Source organism: Triticum dicoccoides, chromosome 7B (genome assembly GCF_002162155.2).
Source record: "Triticum dicoccoides isolate Atlit2015 ecotype Zavitan chromosome 7B, WEW_v2.0, whole genome shotgun sequence".
Classification (NCBI taxonomy): Eukaryota; Viridiplantae; Streptophyta; class Magnoliopsida; order Poales; family Poaceae; genus Triticum; species Triticum dicoccoides.
In genome coordinates, this window is record NC_041393.1 from 350,037,248 (window position 1) to 350,050,578 (window position 13,331).

Genomic DNA, 13,331 nt, shown 5'->3' on the forward strand with positions numbered 1-13,331 from the left:
CTCTATGCAAACTTGAAAAAATGGACTTTTGGTGTTGACAAAGTGTTTTTTGGGTTTTGTTGTCTCTTCCAAGGGTGTCCATGTTGATGAATCCAAGATTAAGGCAATTAAAACTTGGCCCCAACCCACCAATTTGCAGCAAGTGCATAGTTTTTTGGTCTTGCAGGTTTTTACCGTCGCTTTGTCAAAAACTTTAGCACAATTGCTGCTCCTTTGCATGCATTGAGTAAGAAGAATGCTCCTTTTGTTTGGGGATCTTTGCAATCCACCGCTTTTGATGAGCTCAAGTCTTTGCTTACTCATGCTCCGATTCTTGCTTTGCCCAACTTTGAGAAAACTTTTGTGGTTCAATGTGATGCTAGTGGTACCGGAATTGGCGGAGTTTTGATGCAAGAAAAACGAGCCATTGCGTATTTTAGTGAAAAACTCTCCGGTGCTCAACTTAACTATCCCATCTACGACAAAGAATTATATGCTTTAGTGCGTGTACTACATGTTTGGGAACATTACCTTAGAGCTCATGAGTTTGTCATCCATACCGACCATGAAACGGTTAAGTACTTAAAAGGTCAAACTAAGTTAAACAAGCATCATGCCAAATGGAGTGAATTTATTGAATCTTTCCCATATGTGATCAAGTACATTAAGGGTAAAGAAAATGTAGTTGCAGATGCACTTTCACGCATATGCACGCTTGTCACTAAACTTGAGTTGCATGTTATTGGTTTTGAGCGTATAAAAGACTTGTATGAGAATGATCCTTCTTTTGCTGCTCCTTATGCTAAGTGTTTGACACACACGTCTTGGGAACGATACTACATAAAGGATGATTATCTTATGAGAGCTAACAAACTTTGCATTCCCGAGTCTTCTCTTTGTTTGCTCCTTTTGCAAGAGGCTCATGGAGGCGGACTCATGGGACACTTTGGACACGACAAGACATTCGCCACGCTCTCCAAGAACTACTTTTGGCCCAAGATGTTCCGCGACGTCTCACGCTTCACCAACCGTTGCTCTACATGTCGCAAAGCTAAGTCTAAAGCTCAATCCCATGGTCTTTACATGCCTCTTCCTATCCCTTATCAACCATGGGAAGACATTAGCATGGTTTTTATACTTGGTTTTCCTAGAACTCAAAATGGAAAGGATTCCGTGTTTGTTGTTGTGGATAGATTTTCTAAGATGGCACATTTCATTCCTTGCAACAAGATAGACGATGCTTCACACGTTGCAAACCTCTTTTGTAGGGAAATCTTGCGTCTCCATGGAGTACCAAAGACAATCGTCTCTGACCGCGACGTGAAGTTCTTGAGTTACTTTTGGAAGACCCTATGCGCCAAGCTCTGAATCAAGCTCTTGTTCTCATCCGCATACCATCCCCAAACCGACGGCCAAACGGAGGTGACGAACCGGACTCTCTCCACTCTCCTTCGCGTGTTGATCAAGAAGAACATCAAGGAGTGGGAGGCATGTCTACCCATCGCCGAGTACGCCTACAACCGTGCAAGACATTCAACGACCGGCAAGTCCCCCTTCGAGATCGTCTACGGCTTCAACCCATTGTCCCCATTGGACATTCTACCTCTTCCTCTACAAGAGCGAACAAACCTCGATGCAAGTGCTCGTGCAAGCTACATCAAGAAGATGCATGAAGATACAAGGCACACCATCGAGCGCCAAGTACAACGACTAGCGACCAAGCTCAACGTCAACAAGCAACCCATGGTCTTCAACATTGGTGATCTAGTGTGGCTACACCTTCGTAAGGACCGCTTCCCCAACGAACGCAAGTCCAAGCTTCTCCCTCGAGCCGATGGACTTTTCAAGGTGCTAGCACGCTACAACGACAACGCCTACAAGATCGACCTACCACGAGGCAAGTACAATGTGAGCGACATCTTCAACATCAAGGACCTCGCGCCATTCCATGGAGATGAAGCTTTTGATCCGAGGTCGGATCTCTCCCAAGGGGGGGGGGAGATGATGCGGAGCATCCTTCCATCATCCCCATGGACACTACTTCGACCACACAAGCTCCAAGTGGACCCATGACAAGAGCTCGAGCACGTGCCATCCAATCCGAGGTTAACTCTCTCCTTGTTGAACTTCCCTTTGACCCATTTGAGACATGGATACTACCTCAAAAGGAGATGCTTTGTGTGCTCAGGTACCATGTAAGCAACCAAGGAGAAGGAATGGTGCAAGATGGACATCAAGATCAAGTAGGCAATCTGCCCAGCCTGGAAGGACCGGAACAACCGCCCAACTACTGCCCGAGCGGAACAACCGGCTCACTACCGCCCAACAACCGGCCTCCTTTCTGTGATCAAGCGGTGCAAGGCCGGTACTGCACCAGATGTACCGATAATTCCCAAAAGACCGGCACTACCGGCCCAACAACCGGTACAACCGCTGGGGCCCCGTCGTCCATCTGCAGAAGCCAGCACCTGACCCCAGTGGTAGTACCGCCTTCCTCGTCCGGTACTTCCGCCCTGCATGAGTTACCAGCGATACAACCGCCCCCATGACCGGTACAACCGGCCTGTCTGCGCACAGTGTAACGGGCCGAGCCCATGTACCCCTTCGCCCTCACTTACCCCTTCGTGGCTCTATGATATATATACTCCTCCACCTCCTCCTAGTTAGGGTAGCATTGGTTTTAGCTCATATTTTGTGTGAGAGCCTTTCTCATCCACTTGGTTACTTCTCCTCGGAGTTCACGACCTCTTCGGAGAAGATCCCCCAAGCGGATTCAAGACCCCTTCCAGGGAAGACAATCAAGACCTCCTCATGGAGAAGAACGGTTCCTTTGTATCCTTACCTTTGTTGATTATGGATCATGTGTTACCTTTTGCTTTCAGTGATCTAGCAGTCGTGTGATTGATTCCGTGTCGGTTGAGTGTTTCTCGCGTTTCCCTCATGTTTTCCCCCTAGTTCTTCCGTGTGTTCTTCGTGATTCCCGTAGGATCCACTCCAAACGTGAAAGATCGTCACCATAGGGTTCCGCCCTACATCAACTGGCCAACTGGGGAAGTGCCTCCTCCTTCGCCAACACCATCTTAGCAAAGTCTGATTTAAAAAAATCTGAGCTTAGTCTCCATGTTCCTCTTTTTATCCCGCATCTTCAAATATTCTTCAGCGTTGACAACACTTTCTCTAAGCCTACCTCTGTTCTCTTCCTGATACATGCTCCAGAGCTTTTCTTGGCACATCTTCAAACTTGTGTACTTGTGTGCGAGTTAATTCCATGCGCAGTAAATTATAAGGAATTTTCAAACATATTGGTCTCACGGCATGAACACGTTCATGGAGTGCCATGGCATTTTAATTCCAAAAAAATAAAAATGATCAAAAAAAGATGATATGCACGTCTAAGCTGGCGCCCCCGAGGCCCCCAAGAAGAGGATTCTAGGGAAGTACATTTCCTGATGAGTAGGATAAAGTTACTGGCCAAATCCGGACTGACGATAGTCGAGGTCATGGCAATTTGCATAACGCGGAGAGTGCAACCGCTTCAATATCGGAGCAATCCCATGTGGCACTACAACGGGACAAACCATGCCACCCGTTGTGGCCGGAAGGGTCCGGACTCCCTCACCGCTCTGGCAAGGATACTGTCCGACCTGTACAAAGGAGAAGAGGAAGACTTCCTCCATATCAAATCGCGGGACGGATTCTCCATGTACAATCCCCCAAACTGGGTAAGTCGTCATTTATTTTCTCGCTTCACTTATTGTGGCATTCTTTGCTAAAGTTAACTGCATCGATATTTCTGAGCAGGAACTGAGGAGGGCCGTGGAAGGAATCTACAGCCATTCCCCGTAGCCAGAGGACCCCGAAAGGGCCCTGGATCCAGGACTCGAAGAAGACCCAGACGCAGCCGTGGAGCTTGTTGACGGGATATTCTATTGGGCGAGCCGTGACGGTGCCCCAGTGGCTATCACCGCTGATTATCCTGGACTGTTACCTTCATCGCGTGTAAGCCAAGTCGAAGACTCGATCCTCTGAAGAGGATTCTTTCCCGATGTCACACCTTATCCCTGATACGTCGTGTTTTTGCAGAAGCGACATTCGGAGCGCAGGGCCGAGCCCCTAGGGACCCGTCAGCCATAGACGTCCGGATTGGGTAGGCTCAAGAGGAAGGCGATTAGAGCCGACATGCCTCTACAGAGGTAAGAAAACAACCTGTTGCATAATCATTGTTTATTTGAAGCATGACAGTGCCCTTTACATCCTGGCAGGAAAAGGAGCATCCGGACTATATCCGGGGATCCCGCCAACCACGCCTCCACTAGTCGGGCTCCAGGACCAACTTCGACAGAGGAGGCAGACGTAGGGCCGACGCCGCATAGTCCTCCGATAGAGGACGCAGATATGCTCTCTGCCACAAATTCGGAAGTAGAGAGTGCCATGAATCACCAGCGTCGACGGGCCATGCTTCGCCACAACATCTTTCCCGAAGAAGCATTTAATGCTTTCAATTCAGGAGACGCATACATCTGAGCTGCTCAAAGCGGACTCGCCCGGGCGACAGTCCAGTAGACCAAAGATATACGGGTAAGAAAGTTTGATGAGCATGTATAGTAGTAGCCCCTGAGACTTGAAACGGTTGAAACAACAGCTTTAAGTATCAATTTATACGCAGGTTCTTGTAGATAAGAATGAGCAATTGTCTCGGGAGCTAGAGGAGTGCAAGACCCAACTGAGGGCCACAGTTGCCAAGCTAGAGGAATCCCAGAAGGCCTCATATGGTAACATTTATCTCAATTATATGAAAATGCACCAGTTGGCAACTGGCTGGTATGACAAATTTAACAGAAAGTTCTGTAGACAACCCCGGAGTAAATCCGGAGGTCGAGAGGGATGACGAGTCGCATCTCCAGAGGCAACTAAAGGCCGGCGAGTGCATTCTTACGCAAGTGAAGCAGGAGAAGAATGCCCTCCAAGATGCCAATGTTCGGCTAGACGTGGAGTTGAAAGACGTCCGTGCGCAGCTGGCGGACTCTGTAAAGGAGAACAAAAGGCTTCGTCGCGGCATTTATGGTAAGTTCCTAGACGAACTGTAGCATAGTTCGGCGAGGAAGTATATTGAAAAAGTTGTGTTTGTAGGAATGCTAACGGGTCACCTGGAGGAGGAGATGCCCGCATCTGCAGGTGATTTACTGCAGGACCTCTCACAACTGCACGAGCGAGCTCGGCAGGTGATGCAGGGCATTGCGCAGTCTCTGTGGCCATAAAGCTCCCCGCCAAATGGCATGGGGGGGCTTGTGGACATGCTTCAAGGAGCACGGCGGCGCTTCCGTTTGTGGAAGATATCAGCCTGCCGGCAAGGTGCAAGAGAAGCATGGGCTATGGTGATGACGCGCTACACCAAGCTAGATCCGAACCATATGGCCGAAGTTGGACCGGCCGGGCCAGATGGGCAAGAAATTCCCGTGAGTCTGGTATATGACCAGGTGGCGTTAGCCGCAAAGTATTCTCAACAGGATTGTAGGCTAGATATCCTGTTGGATGGTATAGAGGATGAATATAATCAGTCCAAATGACTTTGTTATTCGATGGACATAAGTAGCCCCTAGCCGGATTAAAATCATTTATCATGGCGGACCTTTTGCTTCAGCCCCCGGATCCTAAAGTTCGGGGTGTGTCCGAATACCCGCTTGGTTATACAAAACTGGAGTATGCGTGGAGACCAGGCGTAGGGGTCATAAGTGCTTGAACGGACAAGTACCCAACTAGTTATGTTATATTACATGGATAGTAAGAAACATCTTCCAGGGAGAATAGTTCTATTAAGGGTTCCTTTCCCTGGGTAAGCATGTGTCAAGGCACATGTCCAGACTACGAACCAAAGCGCAGGAGACAAAACTTCTGGCGAATAGTGTTATAATAAACGAAGAAATCTTTTGTTCACCGACCGAATATTCTCTTAAGGAAACTAGCTTTCGGCTTCACCCAGTCTGAGGTACACATCCGGTTCAACCGGCAGTAACAATCACAGAGGTGCTCCCCTTATGCCCTAGCCGAATTAACGGGAATGTAGGGCATAAACACAGGAGCTAGGCAACCCAGTTTGGCCACGTCTTAAGTCATATCGATGCATATAATGGTGAATAAAAGGCACACATGGAAAATTCATGTATGATGGGTAAAAAGCCCTTTAGAGTAAGTTATGTTTAGCTTCCGTATAGGAAGCCCCCAGGTATTGCATGCACACATAGTGCGGCCAGAATAATCCGGAAATCCGCACTGTATTAAAAACTTTGTGTGAAGAGAAAAAGAGCGAGAAAGGAAAAGGGAGGGAGCATAATTGAAAAAGGAGGGTTAAGGAGACGAACACTGAGTTCGGCGCTAGGCGTAGAATCTCCGGAGTCTGGCCGCGTTTCCTGGGTTCGGCTCGTGTCTATTGTCATACGCTCCTCCGGTGAGAACTTTGTCGATGGTGAAGGGGCCTTCCCACTTGGGTTTGAGCTTGTCCTTCTTCTTCTTTGGTAAGCGTAGAATGAGTTCGCCAATATTATAAGTTTTGGCCCGCACTTCTCTGCTTTGGTATCGTCGAGCATGTTGCTGATAGAATGCGGAACGGGCCTTAGAGACATCGCGCTCCTGCTCCAGGGCATCCAAATTATCATGCCGATCTAACTCGGCTTCCTTCTCTTCGTACATGCGTACGCGTGGCGAATCATGTATTATGTCGCAAGGTAGTACTGCTTCCGCGCCGTACACCATAAAAAATGGTGTATATCCGGTGGTGCGATTCGGCGTGGTCCGCAGCCCCCAGAGTACGGAGTCGAGCTCCTCGACCCAATGAGTATCCGACTCTGTCAAGGATCGCACTAGTCTGGGTTTGATGCCGCTCATGATAAGACCGTTTGCCCGTTTGACCTGGCCATTTGTTTGAGGATGGTAGACGAAAGCATAGTCGAGCTTAATGCCCATTTTGCCGCACCAAGATTTCACCTCATGGGTCGTGAAATTTGAGCCATTATCGGTGATGATGCCGTGGGGGACACCGTATCGGTGTACGACCCCGGATATAAAGTCTATTACTGGTCCGGATTCGGCCATTTTCACTGGTTTGGCTTCTATCCATTTGGTGAACTTGTCAACCATGACCAATAAGTATTTTTTCTTGTAGCTTCCCCCTTAAGGTGTCCAACCATATCCAGCCCCCTGACCGCGAAGGGCCAGGTTATGGGGATTGTTTGGAGAGCGGTAGGGGGCATATGACTCTGGTTGGTAAAGAGCTGGCAACCGACGTAGTGTTAGACAAGGTCATGTGCGTCTTCTCGGGCTGTCGGCCAATAGAAACCTGTACGGAAGGCTTTGCTGACTAATGCTCGAGCCGCGGCGTGGTGCCTGCCCAGTCCGGCATGGATTTCAGCCAAGAGCTGCCGCCCTTCCTCTTCGGAGATGCACCTTTGGAGCACTCCGGTGGGACTTTTCTTATAGAGTTCCACTTCATGGACCTTGTAAGCTTTAGAATGCCGAACGATGCAGCGTGCTTCATTTTGGTCTTCGGGGAGCTCCTGCCTATTTAGGTAGGCCAAGAAAGGCTCAGTCCACGGGGCGATAACAGCCATTATTTCATGGGCTGACGATGTTATTTCGGTGGTAGAACCTCCGATTGTGTCTGATAGTTCGGAATCTGGGGATGTATTCGGATCCGTGCTGGTATTGCTGGACTCCCCTTCCCATACTACGGATGGCTTGAACATCCTTTCCAGGAACATGTTAGGTGGGACAGGGTCGCGTTTAGCGCCGATGCGGGCGAGGACATCTGCCGTTTGATTGTTTTCTCGAGCCACATGGTGGAATTTTAGCCCCTCGAACCGAGCTGACATTTTAAGGACGGCATTGCAATAGGCTGCCATTTTCGGATCCTTGGCGTCAAAGTCTCCATTTATTTGTGATATTGCGAGGTTTTAATCCACGCGCACCTCTAGGCGTTGAATGCCCATAGAGACTGCCATCCGAAGACCATGCAACAGAGCCTCATATTCGTCTGCATTGTTGGAGTCTGTGTATAATATTTGGAGGACGTATAGGACCGTGTCTCCGGTGGGAGAGGTCAGGACTACGCCTTCTCCCAATCCAGCCAGCATTTTAGAGCCGTCAAAGTGCATGATCCAGTTAGAGTACGCGTCGTACTCTTTAGGGAGTTCGGCTTCCGTCCATTCGGCGACGAAGTCAGCTAATACTTGCGACTTGATAGCCCGCCGAGGCTTGTATGTTATGTCAAATGGAAGGAGCTCGATGGCCCATTTAGCAATCCGGCCGGTGGCATCGCGGTTATTTATTATATCGTTTAGTGGTACTTCGGAGGCCACCATAATCGAACACTCTTGAAAGTAGTGTCGTAGCTTTCGGGATAACATGAAGACCGCGTATGCTATTTTTTGATAGTGTGGGTATCGGGATTTGCATGGGGTGAGGACCGTGGATACGTAATAAATCGGCTTCTGTAGCGGGAATTTGTATCCGTCAACCTCTCATTCGACGACGAGTACCGCGCTTACAACTTGATGTGTTGCAGCTATGTACAGCAACATAGGTTCGCTGATATTTGGCGCTGTTAGGACTGGATTATTGGCCAATAAGGTCTTTATTTTATCGACTCCGGCCGCGGCTGCATCCGTCCACACGAAGTGTTCGGTAAGCCTAAGAAGGCAGTAAAGAGGCAATGTCTTTTCTCCTAACCTGGAGATAAAGCGGCTCAAAGAAGCCACGCATCCAGCTAGTTTCTGGATGTGTTTGAGGTCTGTTGGTATAGCCAACTGCGACAAAGCTCGGATTTTTGCCGGATTAGCTTCAATTCCTCTATTGGAAACGATGAAGCCCAGCAGTTTTCCGGAGGGGACGCCGAAAACGCATTTTTCCAGGTTCAGCTTGATGTCGTATGTTCGTAGGTTGTGGAACGTAAGCCTCAAGTCATCTATTAGGGTTTCGACGTGTCTTGTTTTTATGACTACATCGTCCACGTATGCCTCCACTGTTTTGCTGATTTGCTTTTCCAGGCATGTTTGAATCATGCGCTGATAGGTTGCTCCAGCATTCTTAAGCCCGAAAGGCATAGTGTTGAAGCAGAAAGGGCCATATGGTGTTATGAAAGCTGTTGCAGCTTGATCGGACTCTGCCATCTTTATTTGATGGTATCCAGAGTATGCATCGAGGAAACACAGCGAGTCGTGTCCAGCTGTGGCATCGATGATTTGGTTGATGCGAGGGAGGGAAAGGGATCCTTGGGGCAAGCCTTGTTAAGGTCTTTGAAGTCGACGCATAGGCGCTAGGATTTATCCTTCTTTGGTACCATTACCAAGTTCGCCAGCCAATCCGGGTGTTTGATATCTCTGATGAATCCGGCCTCAAGTAGCTTGGCTAGCTCCTCCCCCATGGCTTGCCGTTTGGGCTCCGAAAATCGCCTTAGGGTCTATTTAACAGGTTTGTATCCCTTCAGTATGTTGATGTTGTGTTTGGCCAATTCACGTGGGATTCCCGGCATGTCCGATGGGTGCCAGGCGAACATGTCCCAATTCTTGCGTAAGAAGTCGCGCAGTGCGGCGTCCATAGCAGGGTTCAACTGTGTCCCGATGGAGGCTGTCTTGGTGGGGTCCGTTGGGTGAACTTGGAATTTGATTATCTCATCTGCGGGTTTGAATGAGGTGGACTTGGGTCGCTTGTCGAGTATCACGTCGTCCCTGTCCATGGTGGCGCGCGGCGTTGTTAATTCTTCTGTCGCTAGGGCTTCAGATAGTGCTTCCAAGGCTAGTGCTGCGGTTTTGTTTTCGGCACGGAGTGCAACGTTCGGATCACTAGCTAGAGTGATAATTCCATTGGGTCCAGGCATTTTAAGCTTCATGTACCCGTAATGGGGTATGGCTTGGAAGCTTGCAAACGCGTCCCGCCCTAGAAGGGCGTGGTATCCGCTGTTGAACGGTGCCACTTGGAAGGTGATTTCTTCGGACCTGTAATTCTCTGGGGTGCCGAATACCACATCGAGTGTGATTTTTCCCACACACCGTGCCTCCCGACTAGGGATAATTCCCCTGAAGGTTGTGCTGCTTTGTTCAATGCGGCTTTTGTCAATTTCCATTTTCTTGAGTGTTTCTTCGTAGATTAGGATTAATCTGCTTTCGCCGTCCATGAGTACTTTGGTGAGCCGAAAGCCGTCCACTATTGGGCTGAGGACCAGAGCGGCCGGCGCCCGGACGGACTGGAATTGGGGTTCGTCACTGGCATTGAAGGTTATAGTAGTGTCGTTCCACGGATTTATTTTTGCCACATGGCAAATTTCAGCTGAGCTTCGATGCGCTCGCTTGTGCCTATTGTTTGAGGCGATGGTCTCGAAGACTGTTAGTACCGTATTGTGTTCCTCGGCGGGATGTGGTTCTGCTTTATGGCTCTCGAGGAGATCCTCGCCACTCTTAGTTACCTGCCGGAGTATCCAACGTGCTCTAAGGCTATGGGTCGGCATTGCATCCGGCGTGCTGTGAAGCTTACATGGCCCGTTGAGCCATTCTTCCAATACGGTTCCACGCCCTGGGGCGGGTTCTGGTTTCTTGGGAATTGAGTTGGTCGACTTACGAGAGTTCGGCCGTTTAGTTCGGACAAAGGTTCTGGTGAGGGCCGTACTATCCCAAAATTCTGTTTGGGTCTTCCAGGCACTTTCCATCGCACAGTACTTCTGTACTATGGTTGCCAAGTCCGTAAAGTGCACTATGTCACGGCGACTTATAGCATTAAGAAGTCCTTTGTTCGTGCAGTTTCCGCAGAAAAGAGAGACTACGTCCTCCTTGTGGCAGTCCTTGACCTTATTAAGAGCAAGGAGCAATCTGACCCAGTAACGATGTACCGTCTCCTGGGGCTCCTGCCTGATACGGGAGAGATGATTTAAGTCCGAGCGGGCGTCGTTGGCTGAATCCGGATTCTGATCTGATCTGATGCCCGGGGGCGCGGGAAGTACCGAGCCTGACAGTTCGGGATCTGGAGTATTACCCAATCCCTTCGGCCCAACGCCCGATTCTAAGTCCGGGACCTGGGTCATGTCTTCCTTTGGGTGGGTGTTCGGCTCCCTGAGTTCGGTGATCCGGACATAATTCATCCTCAAAGTTGAGGGGCAACCCACATGTGGTTCCTCCACTACCGCTATCTCATGAGTGGCCGGCGGGGATCTAATGTCCCTCTGGTCGGGTTTGAGCCCAATCCGGTCGTAGTCCGTAGCGACTCCCAAAGCGGCGATGCGATCCAGGAGCTCTATCGGATCCATCTATTCGGCAAGCTCCAAGTCGATGCGAAGGTTATGCGTGATGACCCGAGAGGCCATCGTCGGCGCGACAGCCGATGGGGCGGCCATAATGAAGCCGCCAAGCCAGAGAGTCTAGCCTACTGCCAGCACTCCCCCAGAAGTGATGTCGTCCTTGACAAGGAGACGAGCCATCGAGCCTTTGCAGCGACGACACAGAGGAACTCTCAATGAAAGCACCAACGTCGGTGTCAAAACCGGCGGATCTCGGGTAGGGGGTCCCGATCTGTGCGTCTTAGGCTGATGGTAACACGAAGCGAGGGACACAATGTTTACCCATGTTCGGGCCCTCTCGATGGAGGTAAAACCCTACTTCCCGCTTGATTAATATTGAAGATATGAGTAGTACAAGAGTAGATCTACCACGAGATCATAGAGGCTAAACCCTAAGAGCTAGCCTATGATGGTATGATTGTAATTGTGATCGGCCTTCTAAGGACCATGCTCTCCGGTTTATATAGACACCGGAGAGCTAGGGTTTACATGGAGTCCGTTACAAGGAAGGAAACATAATATCCAGATCGCCAAGCTTGTCTTCCACGCAAAGGAGAGTCCCATCCGGACACGAGCCGAAGTCTTGAGTCTTGTATCTTGACGCTTCTATAGTCCGGACGATGTATATAGTCTGGCTGTCCGGATATCCCCTTATCCAGGACTCCCTCATAGACCACGGAGGGCCTCTACATCTTCTCCAAGGCCTCCTCGATGAGTTGTGAGTAGTTTACCTCAGACCTTCGGGTCCATAGTTATTAGCTAGATGGCTTCTTCTCTCTCTTTGAATCTCAATACAAAGTTCTCCTCGATCTTCTTGGAGATCTATTCGATGTAACTCTTTTTGCGGTGTGTTTGTCGAGATCCGATGAATTGTGGGTTTATGATCAAGTTTATCTATGAGAAATAATTGAATCTTCCCTAAATTCTTTTATGTGTGATTGGTTATCTTTGCAAGTCTCTTCAAATTATCTGTTTGGTTTGGCCTACTAGATTGATCTTTTTTGCAATGGGAGAAGTGCTTAGCTTTGGGTTCAATCTTGCGGTGTCCTTTCCCGGTGACAGCAGGGGCAGCAAGGCACATATTGTATTGTTGCCATCGAGGATAAAATGTTGGGGTTTATATCATATTGCTTGAGTTTATCCCTCTACATCATGTCATCTTTCTTAATGTGTTACTCTGTTCTTATGAACTTAATACTCTAGATGCAGGCAGGAGTCGGTCGATGTGTGGAGTAATAGTAGTACATGTAGAATTGTTTCGATCTACTTGTCATGGACGTGATGCCTATATACATGATCATGCCTAGATAATCTCATAACTATGCACTTTTCTATCAATTGCTCGACTGTAATTTGTTCAGCCACCGTAATACTTATGCTATCCTAAGAGAAGCCACTAGTGAAACCTATGGCCCCCGGGTCTATCTTTTATCATATAAGTTTCCGATCTACTTTTATTTGCATCTTTTACTTTCCAATCTATATCATAAAAATACCAAAAATGTTTATCTTATCTTCTTATCTCTATTAGATCTCACTTTTGCAAGTTACCGTGAAGGGATTGACAACCCCTTTATCGCGTTGGTTGCGAGGTTCTTGTTTGTTTGTGTAGGTATGAGGGACTTTTGAGGAGCCTCCTACTGGATTGATACCTTGGTTCTCAAAAAATGAGGGAAATACTTACGCTACTTTGCTACATCACCCTTTCCTCTTCAAGGGAAAACCAACACAGTGCTCAAGAGGTAGCAAGAAGGATTTCTCGCACCGTTGCCGGGGAGGTCTTCACTCAAGTCAAGACATACCAAGTACCCATCACAAACTCATCTCCCTCGCATTACATTATTTGCCATTTGCCTCTCGTTTTCCTCTCCCCCACTTCACCCTTACCATTTTATTCACCCTCTCTTTCCCGTTCTCCTCTCTCTTTCGCTTGCCTCTTGTGTGCTTGTGTGTTGGCTTGCTTGTCGCAATGGCGCAAGATAATACCAATTTCTGTGACTTTTCCAATACCAATAATAATGATTTCCTTAGCACT